Source organism: Miniopterus schreibersii (genome assembly GCF_964146895.1).
Source record: "Miniopterus schreibersii genome assembly, chromosome: 4".
Classification (NCBI taxonomy): Eukaryota; Metazoa; Chordata; class Mammalia; order Chiroptera; family Miniopteridae; genus Miniopterus; species Miniopterus schreibersii.
Window position 1 is genome coordinate 19032726 of NC_138105.1, and position 18346 is coordinate 19051071.

Below are 18346 nucleotides of genomic sequence, written 5' to 3' on the forward strand. Positions count from 1 at the left end.
TCCATTCAAAGTGCAAGATAGACAAATGGACTTTAATGTTAACATAATATGATAGGGTTTCAGATTCTACATGGCAACCGACCTTTAAGAAACTATCACTTGTCAAGTTTTGGTGTAGTATCAAATTATCTGAAAAGGCTATGAAAATACTCCTCACTTTTCCCAGCAGAAATTTGTACGAAGCCAGATTTTCTTCATATACTTCAACAACAACAAACAAAACCAAACATATCACAGCAGATTGAAAACCAAAGCAGATCTGAGACTCCAGCCCCAAGGGGGCTGTTTGCTCCATTAAACCAGAGAGTAATAAGATTTAAAAATGTCAAAACAATGTCACTCTTTTTGCTAATTTTGTTTTGTTCCAGAAAATAGTTATTTTTCAAAAAGTATATTATCTATGTTAACATGCAATTGAATTATTAGTTATTTTTAATTGAATGAATAAATACGTTTTTAAATTTTCTCAGTTTTAATTTCTAATATGGTAAATCTTTTTTTTTTTAATATATCTTTGATTTCAGAGAGAGGAAAGGAGAGGGAGGGAGAGAGAGAGAAACATCAATGATGAGAGAGTCATTGATCAGCTGCCTCCTGCACGCCCCCTGCTGGAGACAGAGCCCGCAACCCGGGCACGTGCCCTGACCAGGAATCAAACCCCAATCTCCTGGATCCCAGGTCAACGCTCAACGGCTGAGCCACCCCCAGCCAGACTAATATGGTAAATCTCGATGGATGTAATGTATACAAACAAAAGCTCAGGTGGCTCAGTTGGTTAGAGTGTCATCCAATACGCCAAGGTTGTGGGTTCGATTCCCAGTCAGGGCACAATTTAATGAATGCATTCAAGAATCAATTTAATGAATGCAAGAATCAATTTAATGAATGCATAAACAAGTGGGGCAACAAATTGGTGTTTCTCTCTCTCTCTCTCTCTCAAATCAATCAATTAAAAAAAAAAAAACAACTTTTTTTAAAAGTTACATTTCTAAAAAAAAAAAGCTCTTTGAGGTCCTCAATAATTATTAAGCCTGAAATGGAGTCCTGAGGAAAAAAAGGTTGACAACTGCTGGTCTGGTAGTTCCACAGCAGGAAAGACTAAGGGTAGACATAACCATCTGCATCAGCACAGAGAGGCAGTGACCAAAAGGGGCTACCAGGGCTGGTTCCATTGAGGAGGTCCCAGCCCCAGGCATTGAAATCTGGGTGTGGTTTAGGAGGAGGGGCCTTGGAGCAGGGTGGGGCCACGTGACTTCAGGGTGAGGGTTCTGGCAGAGGCTTCTGGGAGTCCCCAACTTCCCTCTGCTGCCCCTGTAGGGGTTGTGTGTAGGGAAAGGCCCCAAACACGCCACAGACCTCCAGGCACATAGGACTGAAACCCAGCCCAGGAGTTCTGGTCCTCCCCAGATGGCCTCCACCCTCCCCCTCACCACCCACGAAAAGGATTTGAGCCTTAAAATTATCGTCACCACTGCGCAGCAGACAATACAGAGGGGACATTATGTGCTGAGAGAGAGGCCTCCTTGTTGGCACTGCAGAGAGAGACAGCAGCGCTCTGTTCTAAGCAGGCCGGGGGCTACTCATGTGCTCCAGCCCAGACCCTCACACCCCAAAGTATATCCTCACCCCAATGCAGACTCACCCTGGGGGACCCCTCAGGCACATGCTACAGCACACAGGAGCCTTCAAATTCGCTGGCTCCCCCCCACACCTCTGTGCACACCTCCACCCACCCACTACCTGCTCTGGGTCCTCACCAGCAGCCCCACACATCCCCATATCCACACCTACCCCTGGCACAGGCATCCTCACCTGGGGAGCCCTGATGGGGTGCAGGGGATACAAGGCAGCCACTCTGGGGACCCTGAGGACGCCATGCCTGCCCTGCCCGCCCTTCCCTGCACCGCCTGGCCGGGATCACAGGGTACTGAAACCAGCAGCCGCCTAGGCTGGGCCAGACGTGCCTAGACCCACAGGACGACACAAAGGCTGCCTTGTTGCTCTGCCAAACCCTCCCAGCTCTGAAGTGGGAGGAGGGACCAGGGCAACTGGCCTCTACCCCCAGTTCCTGGGCTGGCCCTGGAGCAAGACTGGACTTTAACCTCTTAGGCCATCGCCCCTGCTGGGGCAAGAGGGCAAGGTGAGGACAATCCAAACCTCCTGATAAAACTGACCAAAGAGGCCCCCAGGACCCGAGCTTAAACTCCACCAAAGATCTGTTTGTTTCTGAGTCGGATCCTTTCCCTCCCAACATTTGCACAGGTTGTTCCCTCTGCTTGTAGCTCCCTCCCCTTCCCTTGTCTGGGGACATTTTCCTTTTCCTTTGGGACATTGTTGAGAGAGCACCTCTGCCAAGAACCCCTCCTGACCCCTGGGCTTCCCCATCTAATTTCCCCAAGGAGCTCCAGATACCCAAAGGAGAATGTCCAGCGCCACCCAGCCTGGGGCCTGGCTCGCAGGCAATGGCAGTCCTGGCAGAGGAATAGGTAAGTGGGTACAGCCGGGCCTGTGGACTCAGTCACAACTCAGGCCCCAAGACCACACTGTGGCAGGGGCGGACAGGGGGTAGCGGTACCAGCCCAAATCATACACCAAGACAGCCACCAGTCTCAGTGACACAGAAGGGAGTTCCTTGGAGGAGCCGACTTTCTCACATCCAGGCCCTTGTTCTCTTTCCCTAGGACGCTCTTGCCCATCCATCTGCTTGCCAAGTCCTACTCATCCAAGTGAAAGCTGTTTTATTTTCTATTTAACATGTAGAGAGTACTTACCGTGAAGCAGGCACTGTTCTAAGGGATATTTCCATGTATTAACTGATTATCCTCGAAACTACCCTTTGAAGTAAGTGCTGTTATTATCCCACTTTAAAGATAAGGAAAGGAAAGCACAGCAAGGTTAAGCAACCCTTCCAAGGTCACACAGCTCTAAGTGGTTAAGCTATAATCAATCATGCGATGCTTAACCACAGAGACAGTTCTGAGAAACGCACTGTTAGGTGATTTTGCCATTAGGCAATTTCGTCGTTGTGCAAACACCACGGCGCACTTACACAAACCTAGATGGTAAAACCTACCACTGCAAATGCACGTGCTATACCTTTATACAGCTGACAGCACAGTAGGCTTGTTTGTACCAGCATCACCACAAACGCGTGAGTAACGTGCTGCACTACCAAGTTATGACCGTGACATCATTAGGTGATAGAAAATTTCCAGCTCCATTATAATTTTATGGGACCACCACGGTATGTGAAATGTCATTATGTGGCACATGACTGTCACTGGAACCCAGGAAGTCACTTCCAGGCAGCCTTCCCTGGCCTCTCAGACCAGATTAGGGGTCTTTGCTGTGAGCATCCCCAACCTCAGACCTGAGATGTTACCATCTGTCTCCACTGGTTTGGCTCCCCTCTCTTGATGGTGAGCCCCTTGAGGGCTCCCATGGGAATACATTTGGGTGATCCCCAGGGACCCAGCCCCTAGCACAAACCTGGGCCACAGGGACTCTTAAGAAACACTGTTGACTAAATACCTTAAAGCACAATAAGGATGGCTGGACTTCCAATATCAAAGAGGGAAGGAGGTAGGGGCTTCCCAGAAAGGCTCAAGGAGTTCTCTCCCAAATCCACACACCATCTGCTTTGTCATTCACTGAAAGGCCTCTGCTTTCCCTGGGCACATGGAACTATGGCAAACTGGGGAGGGAAGAAGGGGCTCCCAGGCTCCACAGGGACACTTGGAGGTCCAGCTGCTCCCAGGTCTCCATGTCCCCCAGGCAATGTGTCTTAAAATCTTCAGGTACCAAAAAGTTAGAGCCTTCTTAGGGTTTACTGCCCCATTTCTCTCTTCTTACTCCAATTTTCCAAACTTTTGGACAGTTTCTCCAGTTCTTGTCCAATGTTTTCAAACTGATGCTCAGACCCCAACCAGTGGGACACCTGGACACTCAGGAAACCAGCCAGACTGCAGGGACCTCACACTTAAGGGTTGCCCTTTGGACAGAGCTTCTTCCTTTGTGAAGCTCCATTTCCATGGGCTGTGGCCCAAATAGGAGACACAACCAAGCCCCACCCTCCCATCAGTCCTCTCTGTACTTCCAAAGTAGGATCCATCCCACTCCCCCAAATAGTCCCTATATGGGGGCCACCGGAACTTCAGTCCATCTCCCCAGCTCTGAAATTGGGTGAAAATGGTTGCAGGTCTTTGGGGACAGAGGCCTTCTGAGGACAGCCCCTCCCCTACCTCAGAGTCCAGTTCTCTGCCTGCCCCTTCAGCCCATCTTTCTGCTAATGCTGTTTAGACCTGGTCTCCCCTATGAAGGTGACTGAAGTTGACAATGCCTTCCTCTATGAGAGGAGCTAGGGTCTTCCTCTATCCCACCCTACCCCCGGCCACTAAAGGGCAGTTACTAGAGAATTTGCTTCATAACCAAGGGAGGGTGGGGTTGGGGTGGCTGGACAGACGGAGCAAATTTCTCTGCAGGGCCCGGCCGGGCATGGCTCAGAGGTTGAGCATCAACCTAGGATCCAGGAGATCACCAGTCAGGGCACATGTGGGGGGTTTCCAGGCTTGATCCCCAGCAGGGGGGAGCCGATAAATGGCTCTCATCATTGATGTTTCTATCTCTCTCTCTCCCTCTCCCTTCCTCTCTCTGAAATCAATAAAGATTAAAAAAAAAAACTCTCTTCAGGACTTCAGGCAGCAAGCAGTCTGTTTGTAAAGCAGCTGAGGGCTTTGCTTAAAGCTGCATGTGCAACCTCTATTTTTACTTAAATAATAGGTTACAAATCAATAAAAACAGTTTTCCAAAAGTGCTTTACATGGAGTGAAGAAAATGCCAGTTGCCCATATCAAAAAGTTAACTATTGGTACGATGTCATATGATGATGATGATGATGATGATGATGATGGAGATTTTGTGGACACCAGTCATGTTCTCCTCTCCCATCAGGCTGAGTGTGAGGCCTGCCTGGACTGACTGAGTCCATATCCCATGGAAATGTAACTCTACTTCAACTTCAACTGAAAAAATATGCTCCAAGCCATGAAGCCCTGGAGACATGTGTTATAAACCCCTAGATCTGCCCTGGTTGGGCACTGACTATGTGCAGGCACTTTGGATGCCCTTTGCCATTTTTCATGCCCACCCTACAGGAAGAATTGAATTACTGTATTCCCCCCATTTTACAGATGAAGAAACTGAGGCTGGGAGAGGCTATATAACAACAGTTGCTATTTACACAATGCTAACTAAACTCTATGCTGAGTGTTCCTAATTCGTCGTCTATCTGCTCCTCACTATCAGACCATCTTACTAATGAAAAAACTGGACAAAGGTTGTTGCCCTCCCTAGATCACAGAGCTAATAAGTGACAGAAATGAGACTTGAACCTACATCCTGGTCTGACACACTCCAAACTCTGGGCACACAAAATATGCATGATAAGGGCCCAGAAAGTAGCCCAAATAGAACTGTGGGGCTTGAGAGATAAAGGGTGGCCCCCTGTTTGTGGGAATAAGCACAGGACTTCATGGAAGAAGAAGAAACTCAATGAAACCATGAAGAACAGTCAGGGTTTTGACAAACAGAGATGGGGAGGCAGGGGACTCCAGGTGGAGGTAACAGCACGTGGAAAGGTTCTGAGGTGGGACCTGTGCAGCATGTTTGGGTAGCAGCAAAGGGACAGTTTGCTCAGTCTGTGGAGCACAGGATAATGCGAAAGTGGGTAGAGAGCAGGTAAGGGTGAGGATGTGGCTACGGGAGAGGCAGTGGCAATGAATAGCTCAGGCTGTGAGTTTGAATCCTAGTTTTGCCACTGATCAGCTAGCTGTAAGATCTTGGAAAATTCTCTTCCCCTCCCAAAGCCTCGGTTTCCTTACCTATAAAATGGAAATAATAGTTCCACCAAACAGTGTTGTTCTGAGAATTCAGACAGACACTATGCCCAGCCTAAGGTAATTATTCAAGAACTGAGAGCTGTCATTCTTGTTACTGGGCCGTGGGGAGCCACAGAGGACTCCTGACAGAGAGGGGCTCAAGTAAGGCTGGCCTGGGAAAGGACTGACCCAGCTGCTGATGCCTCATCACAGAGGAGCCCCCAGGCTCAAGAAGAGTGAAAGCAGATCTTTGGATCAGGGCCACCCGAGTTTCTTTAACATCTCCTGTTTTATCTTTAAAGAGTCTTGTAGATTCCCCTATAAGCAATCCATGCTTGTTTCTAATAAAAAATAGCGTATTAAATTACTGAACTCTCTCCCTAGTAAGAGAAACATTCCAGGAAGCAGAGCCATTTATGCAGTGTCCCCAGCCCACACTCTCAGGCCCCAGGCTGAGCCACACAGGTGGATGCGGTCACAAGGAATTGCTTGGCTGTGAGTTCCCTGCGTTTAAGTGCCCCGGTTCTTTCCCCTGAAATGCACTCTCCTCCTACCCCAGCCCTAACCCCAGCCCCAACAGAGCTAGATTTTCAGAAATTTTCCTTCACAACTGAAGGGTTATCTTCATCTCAAAACAAGTGTCAGGAGATTAACCAAAGAATTTATATGCATAAATGCATAACCCATGGACTCAGGTGAAGGCCTGAGTGGGTGTTGAGCACTGGGTGGAAGGGGTCAATGGGGGAAAAAAGGGGACACCTGTAATTCTTTCAACAATAAAGATAAATTAAAAAACCAACAGTAAGTGTCTGCTTACCTGTCTCGAGAGACATCTTTCCTGACCACATCACCCTTTTTTTTTTCTCTTATTTATTTTTTTGTTTGTTTGTTTCACATCACCCTATCTTAATGCTCGCCTAGCACTCCTCCTTGTCTGGTATTTTCTTTTTTATCTATTGCCAGCCTATCTTACCCAACCAGAATGTACGCTCCATAAAAGCAGGGCTTTGTCTTGTGCATCATTGTGACCCCTCCATAGAACAGTGCCTGGCACACAGCAGGTGCTCAATAAATACTTGAAGAAACAGGGGAGGAAGAGAGGGAGGAGAGAAAGAATTAATGAAGAACAAAATCTGGGTTTTTGTCCCCAAGACTAAGAGGCTCCTTTGAAGCCTCAGTCACTTCCTCTGTAGAATGGACAGGGCCTCTAGCCCAGGGACAGCCATGGCCACACTGTAGGGTCCTGTCCCCTCCCTGCAGTGCTGTCACAGGCCTGCCTCTGGAGCTGCCCTTCCCCACACCTCATCGCAGAGACAGAAATTAATTTCCCTTTGGCATGAACTGATTTTGATGAGCCCAGTCCCCGGCGATTCATCACAGACCTCTCGGGGAGCACTGCAGGGAAGGGCGGGCAGCGGCATGACTTATGGGCCTTGCAGCCCCAGACGCCCAGCTGCTTCTGATGGCTCCGGACACCTCCAGCCCCCCTAAATCAGCTGTGAAGGAGCAACCTGGAGAGCTGCCCAGCCAGCCCTTTGGCTCAGTTGGTGCCCCTGGCAGGCGCCTCCCAGGTCAGGGGGCACAGGCTGTGCGGAAGCGGGTGACTTCATTCAGGCTGACTCACCCCAGCCAGCCACTAGGGATGGACTGCAAGACGGAGGCGGTGGCAGTTCTCTTCAGCTTTGAGCTTTAGAGAAGGGAAATCCTCACCCTCCCTCAACCTCCTCAGGGCTTCCCCAAACCAGACTGTGCCCCCACCCCACACCATCAGCCTAGAATCCACACTATGTCCTACAAATAATCTGAAGAGGTCTGGGGCACAGCCCCAATGCCCACTTACCAGCCAGACAGAATAGACTAACCCTGTAACTTCTGAGACTCAGTTTTTCATCTGTAAAATGGGCATGGTGACCCCTGCTCCACCTACTGCTCAGTGGTATTGGGTGAGTCTGACTGATGTGAGGGTTTTGAAAATAGGGAAGTACCACGTGGAATAGGGGACAGGAGGCTGGATCAGTGGGCCCCCATGCCACAGGGTCAAGACAGACCTCTTATCTAGGGCTGCAGTGCCTTGAATCAATGCCCTGCCCTTCCCTCTCCCCCATCACACCCACCCTCCACCACATTTAGCATCCTTAAGTTCTTCAGATAGGCTATTCTCCCACCTTCAGGCCTCTGTGGCTCTAAACTGTTCTCCCAGCCTAGGACTTTTTTTCTTTGCCTGGCTAAATCATATTGAACTCTCAGCCCTGAGCTTAAATATTACTTCCTCTGGGAAACATCTCCTAGCCCCTCAGTTAGACACTTAGATGCTAGGGGCCCCAGGCCTGTGTCTCCACAGTCTAGTTGTTCCCCTAAGTCATCACAATCATCTCATGTCTGCCCCTAGATGTTGTCCGTGTCTTCCCCTGCATCCCCCCATCCCAGCCCAGTCAGAAAAGCTAGAACTTTCAACCTGAAAAATCCCTTAAGATAGAGACCACGCCTTCCAAGTCTGGGCTCCCAGAAGACTGAAACTGTGCCTGCCTCATAGTAGGTACTCACTAATATTGACTTACTTGAACTGAATTCCTCTGCCTACTCATGTTGCCTGGCAGTGGCTGGCTGAGGCACTGTGTTGAGAAGGATTCTGAGACTGCACAAACACACAAAAGCACCGTATCTACCACAAATTGAGGGTTCAGTACATGTCCACTGTTAACATTGGTGTTGCTATTAAGAGTTAGTTCCTGGGAATTTGTACCCTTGCCCTCCCTGCACCTACCCTATCACAATTCCATCAGCCCAGGAGTAGGGATGAGGGAGGCAGAGAGGGTTTCCTCTGAAATAACCTTACCTGCCTCTAGCAGAAAGAATATCCACATGGAGTCAGGAGACTTGAATTCAAGACCTGCATCACCTTCTGACTTGTGTAGGAGACTGACTCCAATGCTCTGGGTCTCAGCATCTTCATCTGCAAAACAGGAATAATTTCCACACTGCTGACCTCACAAGGCAGCTTCGAGGACCAAATTCAGGTGTGGAGGCAGGTGCTGGGTTCACCTTCAAGAAGGATACACATCATCATCACCATGGACATGCCTCAGTCACTGCCATCAAGGCCAGGGTAGGGTCCAGAGGGTGGGGGCCCCAGAGCCAGAGCCATTCCCAGCCATGGTAGTCTCACCCCTACGCCCCCACCTTGAGACTTCCATCCTCATACAGTTGCAGAGCCTGCTGTGAAACCTTCAGAGCAGGGTCAGACCCCTACTCCCTCACTCTCTGGCTATGTGATTTTGGGCAAGACCACCTCACTGAACATCATTTCTTCATTTATAAAATGGCAATGATGACGGTAGCTGCCTCCCAGACTTTGTAGAAAGATTGAGGTAATTGGGTAAAGAATGCACTCAGCATTCAGCCTGAGGCCCAGTAAGTGCTCAGTAAATATTATCCATTATCATCACCATCACCATCATCATTATCCCCCTAAATGCTGTAGCTCTGCATGGGGTAAGATGCCCATGTTAATTCTGGTCCTTCTCTACCCTACTAACTCTTGGAAGCTTTACAGCAAACTAGACTGTCATCCCCACTTCCTGGATGGGCAAAGTGAGGCTCAGAAAAGCTGGGACTTTTCAGACTGAAAAAATCCCTGAAGGCAGAGGCCATGCCTCTCAAGTCTGGGCTCCCCAAGGATTGAGACTATGCCTTCCCCATCAGACTGAGGGTTTTGTCTCCCTCACTGGCCCAGGAAATAGGTCTCTTTTTAGCTCCTGCCTCCCACCCCAGCCAAGCTCAGAGGAGCAGAAGGGAGTGAGGTCCAGCCTCCCTACCTCCTTGCAGCACAAGGAGAGGTTCAGGCTGTGAACATAGGTTGGCACTGGCCTGCCTTGTCCTAGCTGCCCAGGCTGATGCGAGAGGCCTCGTGACTGCCCCCCTGCCCCCACACTGGCTCCAGCTTCCCGCCTGACTGGGCTGAGCACTTCAAAGCCTCTGAAATGAGGCGGCAGCATCCAAGATGGCAGCTGGTAGGGGGAGTCAGGCAGCCCCCTGGCCCCCTGTGTGTATCTCCAGGCACTCCTGTCAACGTTGACTTGTAGGGCAGCAGGGGTCACCAAGGTCCTGGAGGATGGCTTTAGGTGCCCATAACCTGGCCGAAGGAACATTAAAGCTATCAGCATGCCAGTGAGCCTAGGCTGCAAAGGGCCAACTCCTTCATGCGAGCAGGCACTAGATGCCCACGTGCTGGTGGGAGATGGGGAGTCACAGAGAGTTAGCTCTCTCTCTCTCTCTCTCTGCACCATATAATAGGATTTTAAGGTGATACTATGGGCTGTGGCTTCTAGACCTAGGATCAAATCCTGCTTACCTTACTTCCTAGATGTGTGACCTTGGGTAGTGTTATGGGTTGAATTGTATCCCCTCCCAAACTCATATGTTAACATCCTTAACACCCAGTATCAGAATATGATTTTTTTTTTTGAGATAGCACCTTTACAGAGATAATCAATCAATTGGATTGGGGTCTACCCTAATGACCTTGTTATTAGGGTGGACCCCAACCCAATACTACTGGTGTCCTTACAAGAAGGGGAAATTTGGAAACAGACACGCATAGAGGAAGGACAATTTGTGAAGAGACAGAGAAGATGGCTATTTACAAGTCAAGGAGAGAGGACTGGAACAATTCCTTCTCTCAGCCCTCAAAAGGAGGCTGCCAATACCTCGATTTTGTACTTCTAGTCTCCAGAACTGAGATAACAAATTTCTGTTGTTTAAGTCACCCAGTCTGTGGTACTCTGTTAGGGCAGCCCTAGGAAACTAATACAGGTAGTGGCTGTTTCCCGGAGCCTCGGTTCCCATAGGCCTAAGCGGGAATTATAATGGTACTTGCCTCACAGGTTGCTATGAGGCTTAGATGAGATGGTACCTATAATGACTTACCACAAGATTAGTCACCCACAGATACTCAATAAATAGCAGCTGCTTTTACTATTATGGTTACTGTACACTCATATATTTACTGTATACACTTACACATTTACTCATCTATTCCAGGTAATACTGAACTGTATACCTTCCAAGCATCAGGCATGTGGGCCCTGAGGTTGAACAAATCTCTGTTCTCCAGGGTACTTGGCAATGAACAAAGATAGCCCTATCTTCATGGGACACATACAATCCACATACACACAAATTAGCTGATGGGTGTGAAAATGCCTAGGGGTTTGCCAACATGTGCACGTGTGTGTGTACTTAGGTGTTAATGTGTGCCTTGGTGCATCAGTATACCCATGTGCACATGTATGTTAGGATCTGCATCTAGATGCCCAAGTGCATAACTGTTATGTTTGTGCATAGTGTGTTATACATGTGGTGTTTTAGCATGTGTGTGTACAAATGTTCATGGGTACATGAATGTGCCTGTGAGGGCATCAGAACAGATGGGCCAGTGTGAGTCTGGATGAGTGTGGCTGAGAAAGGGTGGATATGTGGGCCAGAGCGTGTAAGAACAGGGCCCAAAGCTGGTGCCCTCGGCTACCTACAACCTAAGCAGAAGCTCTGAGGTCATCTCAGCCATCCACCAGCCTCAAGTAGACACATACCCCTTTCCCAAGTCAGACTTGAATGCTCTTGTGCCCAGAATCCACCCCAGGACCCTCCCCAGTGCATAGCTCCAGTTTTCAGGAAGTTCTTCCAACATTCCAACCACAATTCCTGTTTAGATCTATGGGAACTGAGCCACACTTCAGAAACCAGTAGTTCCAAAAGCCCCTGAATGAAAGACATCAGCCCTATGTTCCAGGAACATGTTGATTCTACATCTCATTCATCTCCTCCCAACCTACCCCTCCATAGGTGAGAGGGGGGATCCCACATTCCCAAAGGCTCTCCAACTTGGTGTCCTGTTCCCATCCTATTCCTGTCCCTAGAATGCCCAACATCAACACTCCCTGTCCCACCATCATCCCCTTGGGGAGGAGGTGTGACTAAGTTACTTGGCCTCTTTCCCAGCATCACAGGATCTGATGCTTGACTAAAGAGTGGCTGGACATGGGTCGGGGAGGGGCAAGCCCTCAAGCACTAATCGGGCCAGTGCCCAGTGGGCATCTGTAACTGTTGGAGCTGTGAGGGGGTGATATTTTCCGAGGATGAAAAAGTCCCAAAGCACTAGGGCTTGAGGTGGAGATCCACACATGAGACCACCTCCAGGGAACTGACTCCTACCCCACTCCCACCATTCCCTGGCAGAGCCCCTAAAGGACCAGATCTGGGGGAACAGAGACAGTTGGGCCAGACTCTCTACTCCCCAAAGTAGTGTCTGGACCACAGAGCTCTAGTTCTGGTGCTAATAGTAATAACAATGTTATGAGGTTCACATTTGTCATGAAGTTACTAAGTACCTGAACTTGCACTCAGCACTCTCCATGCATTGAAGCCACACAGTTTCGTTGAGGTTAGGGACTACCAGTGTTATCCCCATTTTACAGTTAAGGAAACCGAGGTACAGGTAGTTTAGTTCATCTGCCTTCCAGCAGGTAACAGAGCCAGGAGAGCCCACTTCTCTTAACCATGGAGATCTGGCCTTACAGAATGACCCTAAACAGTCCCTTCTCCTCTCTAATTCCCCAGTCTGTGCAGTGAGGATGCTAATCACCATGACCTCCCATCTCTGTGGGACTACCAGCTCTGACTCCTGAGTAAGGGGGCCATGCCATAGAGTGAGAGCTAGGGCCTCCTCCCCTGGGATCTTGGGAAGCATGCAGATGATAGGATCACCCCAGACCCACTGAATCAGACTCTCCACATACTGTTCCCCCCTCCCTCCCCCATCTGCAAGCTCACAGGCCAAGTGGGCTGCAGTGCACCAAGGTTTGAGAATTCCCGGGGTGGTGGGAGCCCCTGGTAGAAAGGAAAGTAGGGGAAGTGGAAAGCATCCCCTCATGTCTTGCAGGGGGAACTTCAGGTCACAAGGCAGGGGATACTCTGAGGTTTGGCTACCATTCTCCTCATTCGATGAGCAATTCCCCATCTAATGGGGAGAAGATTCCTGAATCCCAGAGGTGCTCCCCATTATGAGCGTGAGGAGGAGGAAGAAGTGAGTTCTGTCCCCCAGTCATCTCCCCTTGCCATCCTTGAGCCAGAAAGGCACAAGAGTCTGAACCCTCTAAAAAAAACTTGAGTGGGGTGGAAGCAACCGGCACAGCTGAGGGAGGGGGCGCCTGGGGGGCTGAGGGACGGCTAGAGAGGCAGGAAGGTGGAAACCGGCACAGACAAAGGCTGACCCCAGTTAGGCCAACTGGCCAGTCCTTTTTCCCCACCCCCCCTGCTGCAGGCAGCTTGGCAGGGCTGAGCGCCAGCTCCTAGATCCAAACTGAGTTCCCACCGAGCGTGCTTAATGCAGCGGCGGTGACATTTCTGCCGTCAGAGGCAAAAACAGGAACCCGGCCATTTTGATGAAGGACGCCCACAATGCGGCGGGAGACGAAGGTGGGTGGGGTTCGGGTCCTGCCCCGCTGCCCTAACCGCCCACTCTCGCCTCACTACCCAAGCTAGACGGTCACAAAACTAGGGTCGCTGGACAGTAACGCCCTCCCCCCACACACTGTCTTGTACTGGTGGGGAAACTGAGGCCATAACGCTGACACTACCAGACCTGGAGAAGGTAAAACGAGGGACCGACGAAAGCCCTGGGGGAGAATGCCTTGAAGAATGTTCTAGTGGGAGTGCCTGTCTGGGAAACCAGAGAGCTGAACCGGCCGGACCGCAATGACCGGTCTCAAAAGAGAGTACACACCTGGCCCCCAACGCGGGCGCGCCCTTAGGAGGACGCTCTCTGTGCCTCTACCTCTCCAAGCAGCGAGAGGGTTAAGCTTCCTCGCGGTACTTGCCGCAGTAAGTGGAAAGGAAAGAAGTGTCAACTCTGTTCTCACCACAGCGGGGCTGTCGGATGGCACCTCCCCCAGCCCGGCGCACCCCGCCCGGCCTGCTCCCCCGCCCTCCCCTCGGAGCGCGCGCACACACACCTCCCACAGCTTTGCCCAAATTATTTTCGATCCCGGGAGACTCCGGATGCCAGACGCGCTCCGCAGCGGCGACAGCGGCCGCGCCTGATTCATTGCGCCAAAGCTGCAGATGCGACCTCCCGCCTGCGCCCTGTGCCCTGGCCTGCGCCGGGCTGCGTGCGCGCCTGGAGAGATGGGGGGGAGGTGGCAATTTGTAGGCGCTCCCCCCACCCAAGAGGCGGGCCCCGGCCCCCCGGGGCCAGGCCCCCAGTCCCCAGCTTCCTGGGCTGCTCTAATTAGCTTCCTCGGGGGGCGCCACGCGGCGTGAGGGGCGGCAATTTCCCGGCTGGGCTGCGGGGGAAGCGCTCCCACCGCCTGGGAAGGTGAAATGGGAAACTCAATTCAAAGAGAGCTTTCCTCCCCCCTCCCGCCAAGCGCCGTAGAAAACGGGTTTGAAATTCCTCCTTTTTTTTTTTTTTTTATTTATAGTGCACCGTCTCCATGGAAACCGCGGAGGAGGTCACGGTAGCTGGGCCCCCGCGCGTCACCCCGCGCCTCGTCGGCTGCAGACGCCAGGATTGCGGCCTCCCAGGCGCCGCGGCCCGCGTGGACTCTACGCCCAGTTCCCCGCCCCCGCTCCACTCCGCCCCCGGCTCCGGCCATGCGACTTTGTCGGGTCCCAACTAGAAAGGCGCACCTCGGCACCGGTGCGCTAGGCTATGCCCCTGTCCCAGGGCACTGGCACGGGAGACTGCGCCAAGAAACACGTGCGCAGCTCCAAAAACGAGGATACGTGCGATTAGATGCCGCGGAGGGGCTCACTGCACTAGTGAGTGCTGTGGCGGATCGACCTATATCCGTGCACAACTCCAGAGCTCTGGCTAAAATGAGACCCCTGGTGATTAAGCACACCGGCTCGGGAATCAGCCAAGTCCCGCCTAAGTAACTTACTAGCTATGTGACTTCGGGCAAGTCACAACCTCTCTGCGTCTCAGCTTGCTGGTCAGCAAAATGGACTTGTGAGATTTGAGGCAAAGTATATTAAACGCTTAACACGACCTTAGTCACGTGGTTCCGAAAAATGGTAGTTGTGGTTAGGGTTGTTTTTTTTTTCCAGGCTGGGAGAGCCGAGGCCCAAAAGGTGTTGCTAAAGGGCGCGGTCAGCCTGAGGGCTGGGAGTTAGACCTTGGGAGCGCCCCAGCATCTCAGCCTAGACTCAGGTGGGAAGAGGGGGACGGGTGCCCGCTGCGCCGGGCCACATCAGCACCCTGAACCCTGGAAACTGGGCTGCTCGCGGCGCCCCCCTCCTCCTCCCTAGCACCATTAGCAACAGGCCCGCCAGCCCTCCCTCCCTGGGCTGAGGCCGCACCTGCCCCACCGGATGGCCGCCCAGGGACCAGGCCTTGCCCCCCACCGCGCACACTTCCTCCCGGACCCCGGAGCCCGGTCGGGCGCGTAGGGGGGAGGGGACCCGGCCGCCCCCGCCCCGCCAGCTTCCCACAGCCTGAGCTGCCCGGAGCCGGGGAGGCAGGAAGTCTCAGAGCCGGGGCGTGGAGGCGGGGTAGGGGCAGGAAGTTGGGGGTGACTCTCCCAGAGACCCCAGACGGGGCCCCGGCGTGGGAGCGGGGTAGACGGGCGCGTAGGGATTAAGGGTGCCCCTCCTGTAGCTGTAGGCCGTGTGACCCGGGCCGGAGCGCCCGGCTGGGTGAGGGCGAAGGCCGCTACCTCTGTCGACCCCCAGCAGCGTGCACGGGGAGGGAGGGGTTGCCTTTGTCTACTTTGCCGCAAAGGCAGCCCCCCACAACCCCTCCCCCCCGCGCCCCGCCGGGCCCTGCACAGCCCGGGTTTTCCATCCGGCCCGGCTCGGCTCGGCAGCTGTCAGGGGACCGAGCTGACCTTCGCGAGCAGGGAGTTTCAATTAGCCGCAGATCAGATAAGCGGGCGGGCCCGTCTCTCCGGGCACCGCGGGGGCGCAGCCCCGCCCCCGCCACGCCGCGCCAAACGCGCTCCAGATGGGAACAAAGATGAGGACGCAGCTCCACCTGCCTCCCTGGGGAGGGGGAAGAGGAGGCCCCGCAGGGAGGAGCTTCCCACCGGAGGAAGGGGTTGCTCGCCCTCCCCCGCCCGTCTAGGATCTTATGCCGGGACAGGGGTCTAGTTAAGATGATCTTTGCCGATCTGTTTTCCTCCTGCACTGCGGAGTGGTGTCTGACGCGCTGACCTCATCCCCAGGCGGGCATCCTGTCCTCTCCCCCGGAGGACGCTTTTTGCCATCTCTGATCTCATCCAGAACGCTCCCTGAGAAGCTGAGAAAAGGAGGCAAAGCCCAACAGAAAAAGGAAACTGAGGCAGAGATCTCTCGGGCTAGATCACACCAACCACATTCTTTCAGATGTTTATTGAGTACCTAATGCGTGCCAGGCACTGTTTAGACTATGGAGACACTAGAAAACAAAAATAGTCTACTCCCCAGCCTCAGAGGACTTACAGGGAGACAGACTATAATAAAGTAAACAAATAGTTGAACAAGAGCATTTCAGAGTCTGAAGAGCCATGAAGATATTAAAATAGGTCATGTGAGACTGACTTCAGGGAGGGGACTATATTAGCTATGGTAGTCCGGGAGGGCCTCTCTGAGGCGGTGACATCGGAACTGAGGCACAAAAGGCCAAGAGGAGCCAGCCAAGTAAAAGTGAGGGTGTGGAGCATGCCACTGTGGACATGGCCCAAAGTGGAAGCAGATACAGCAGGGCTTTGCAAAGCAGGGGAGTTGTCTGGGTTTATGCAAAGTGGGTTCTAAGCTGGGAGTGACATGGTCTGACTTAAATTTTTAAAAGATCCCTCTGGCTACTATATAGATCAGAGTAAGGCAAAGGTGCAAGCAAGGAGACCAGAGAAGAGGGGGAGAGAGTGGGCTGGAGGGGAGAAAGCAGTGGAGGAGAGGTAGCAGTGATATATTTTGGTGGATGAAGTGGATGTAGCGGTGAGGTAGAACAACAGAAGCTTGGTGAGAGAGGCAGGATTTGAACCCAGGTTTGCCTTTGGAAGCATGAAGGAGCAGCTTAGAGGTGAAGGGCAAATCTATGGAGCAAGAATGCCAGGCACAGTTCAAATCCTGGTACTGATTAGCTGAATGACCTTGGGCAAGCATCTCTATCAATTTCCTCAAGCATTTAAAAAGAAAAGGAGGATTGTCATTGTAAGGTTTGAATATGATATGGCGTGATGAATTTTTATCACAGAGCCTGGTAAAGAGTAGTGCTCAGTAAATTTTGGCAGTTATTGTGGATGTTGTTGCTATCCCATCCATGCTCCTCACACGCAACTACCACTTCCTACCAGCAGCATCCCCTAGCTTTACAAGGCCACCCTTTCTGGCCTTGTTTTCAGTTGCTGAGGGCAGAAACACCTCCTCCCATCTACCCCCAACACCTTTGTTTGGAGGGCAATAAACTGACTGCTGGGATCCCTCCTCATCCCAGGACACCTGCTCACCACCCTGGAGTAACCCTCCCAGCCCCTCAGTGGTCTCAAGATCAGCCTGCCCTCCCTGCCTGCCAGAGCAGTAGCCAGCATTCAGTATCATTCATTGAATCAGTTGAGTGACCCTCCAGGAACTGGCTATGGTGGGGACAGAGAAAAACATACCCAGGCCCTGCCCTCAGGCAGATGCTTGGACAACACAATTGCTGTTGGTTCTCTTAAGAGCTCAGAGCTAATAAATGAAGCTTTCAGAGGTGAAGTGCCTTGCCCAAGATCGCACATCGATTAAGTGGTGAATCTGGGAATGAAACCCAGGTCTGGCTGAGGCCAGAACCAGAGAATTGAACCATTCTGCTATCCGGCCTTACAATGCTGTTAAATGCAAAGGTGTCTCCAAAAGGCCTTTACCCAAAGTTCTGTGCAACTGGATTTTGCCCTTACTTCCCTCTGTGCCTGAAGCTTCAACTGAATCCTTAGGAGCCCAGCTTGGTGTGAGGTATACAGTAGATGCTCAAGTACTGCTTGAACAAGGTAGCATCCTCTTGGCAAGCAGGATGAGACCTACTCTCACCTCCACATCTCCCCTTGGGCTGATGTAGCCCATTTCAGAGCCTGTCAGAGTTGTTGAATAGAAAAGGAAAAGTTCTGGTTTGCATAATATTTGTATCTGCTTTGTATGCTGTTCACATAACATCAAAATGCACAGCCCAGCCGGGCGTGGCTCAGCGGTTGAGCGTTGGCCTAGGATCCAGGCAATCAGGGTTCGATTCCTGGTCAGGGTACATACTGGCCTCGATCCCCAGTCGGGGGTGTGCAGAAGGCAGCCAATCAATGACTCTCTCATCATTGGTGTTTCTATCTCTCTCTCTCCCTCTTCCTCTCTCTGAAATCAGTAAAGATATATATTTTTTTAAATAAGTGTGCAGAGGCCAAGCCCTGGTACCCTACTCCCTCTCTTGGTATCCCCCCCTACCTGATGACCCAAAACAGGGGGTGAGG

General features: G+C 51.8%; 1 protein-coding gene across 1 annotated transcript in view; it reads right to left on the bottom strand.

The window, feature by feature from the left end:
- Positions 1-8794, bottom strand: part of PSD2 (pleckstrin and Sec7 domain containing 2) — a 95478-nt gene extending 86684 nt beyond the window's left edge. Inside the window, exon 1 of the mRNA XM_081135203.1 lies at positions 8713-8794. The gene's annotated coding sequence lies outside the window, so the exon portion shown is untranslated. The remainder of the gene's footprint in view (positions 1-8712) is intronic.
- Between the last annotated feature and the right edge of the window lie 9552 nt (positions 8795-18346).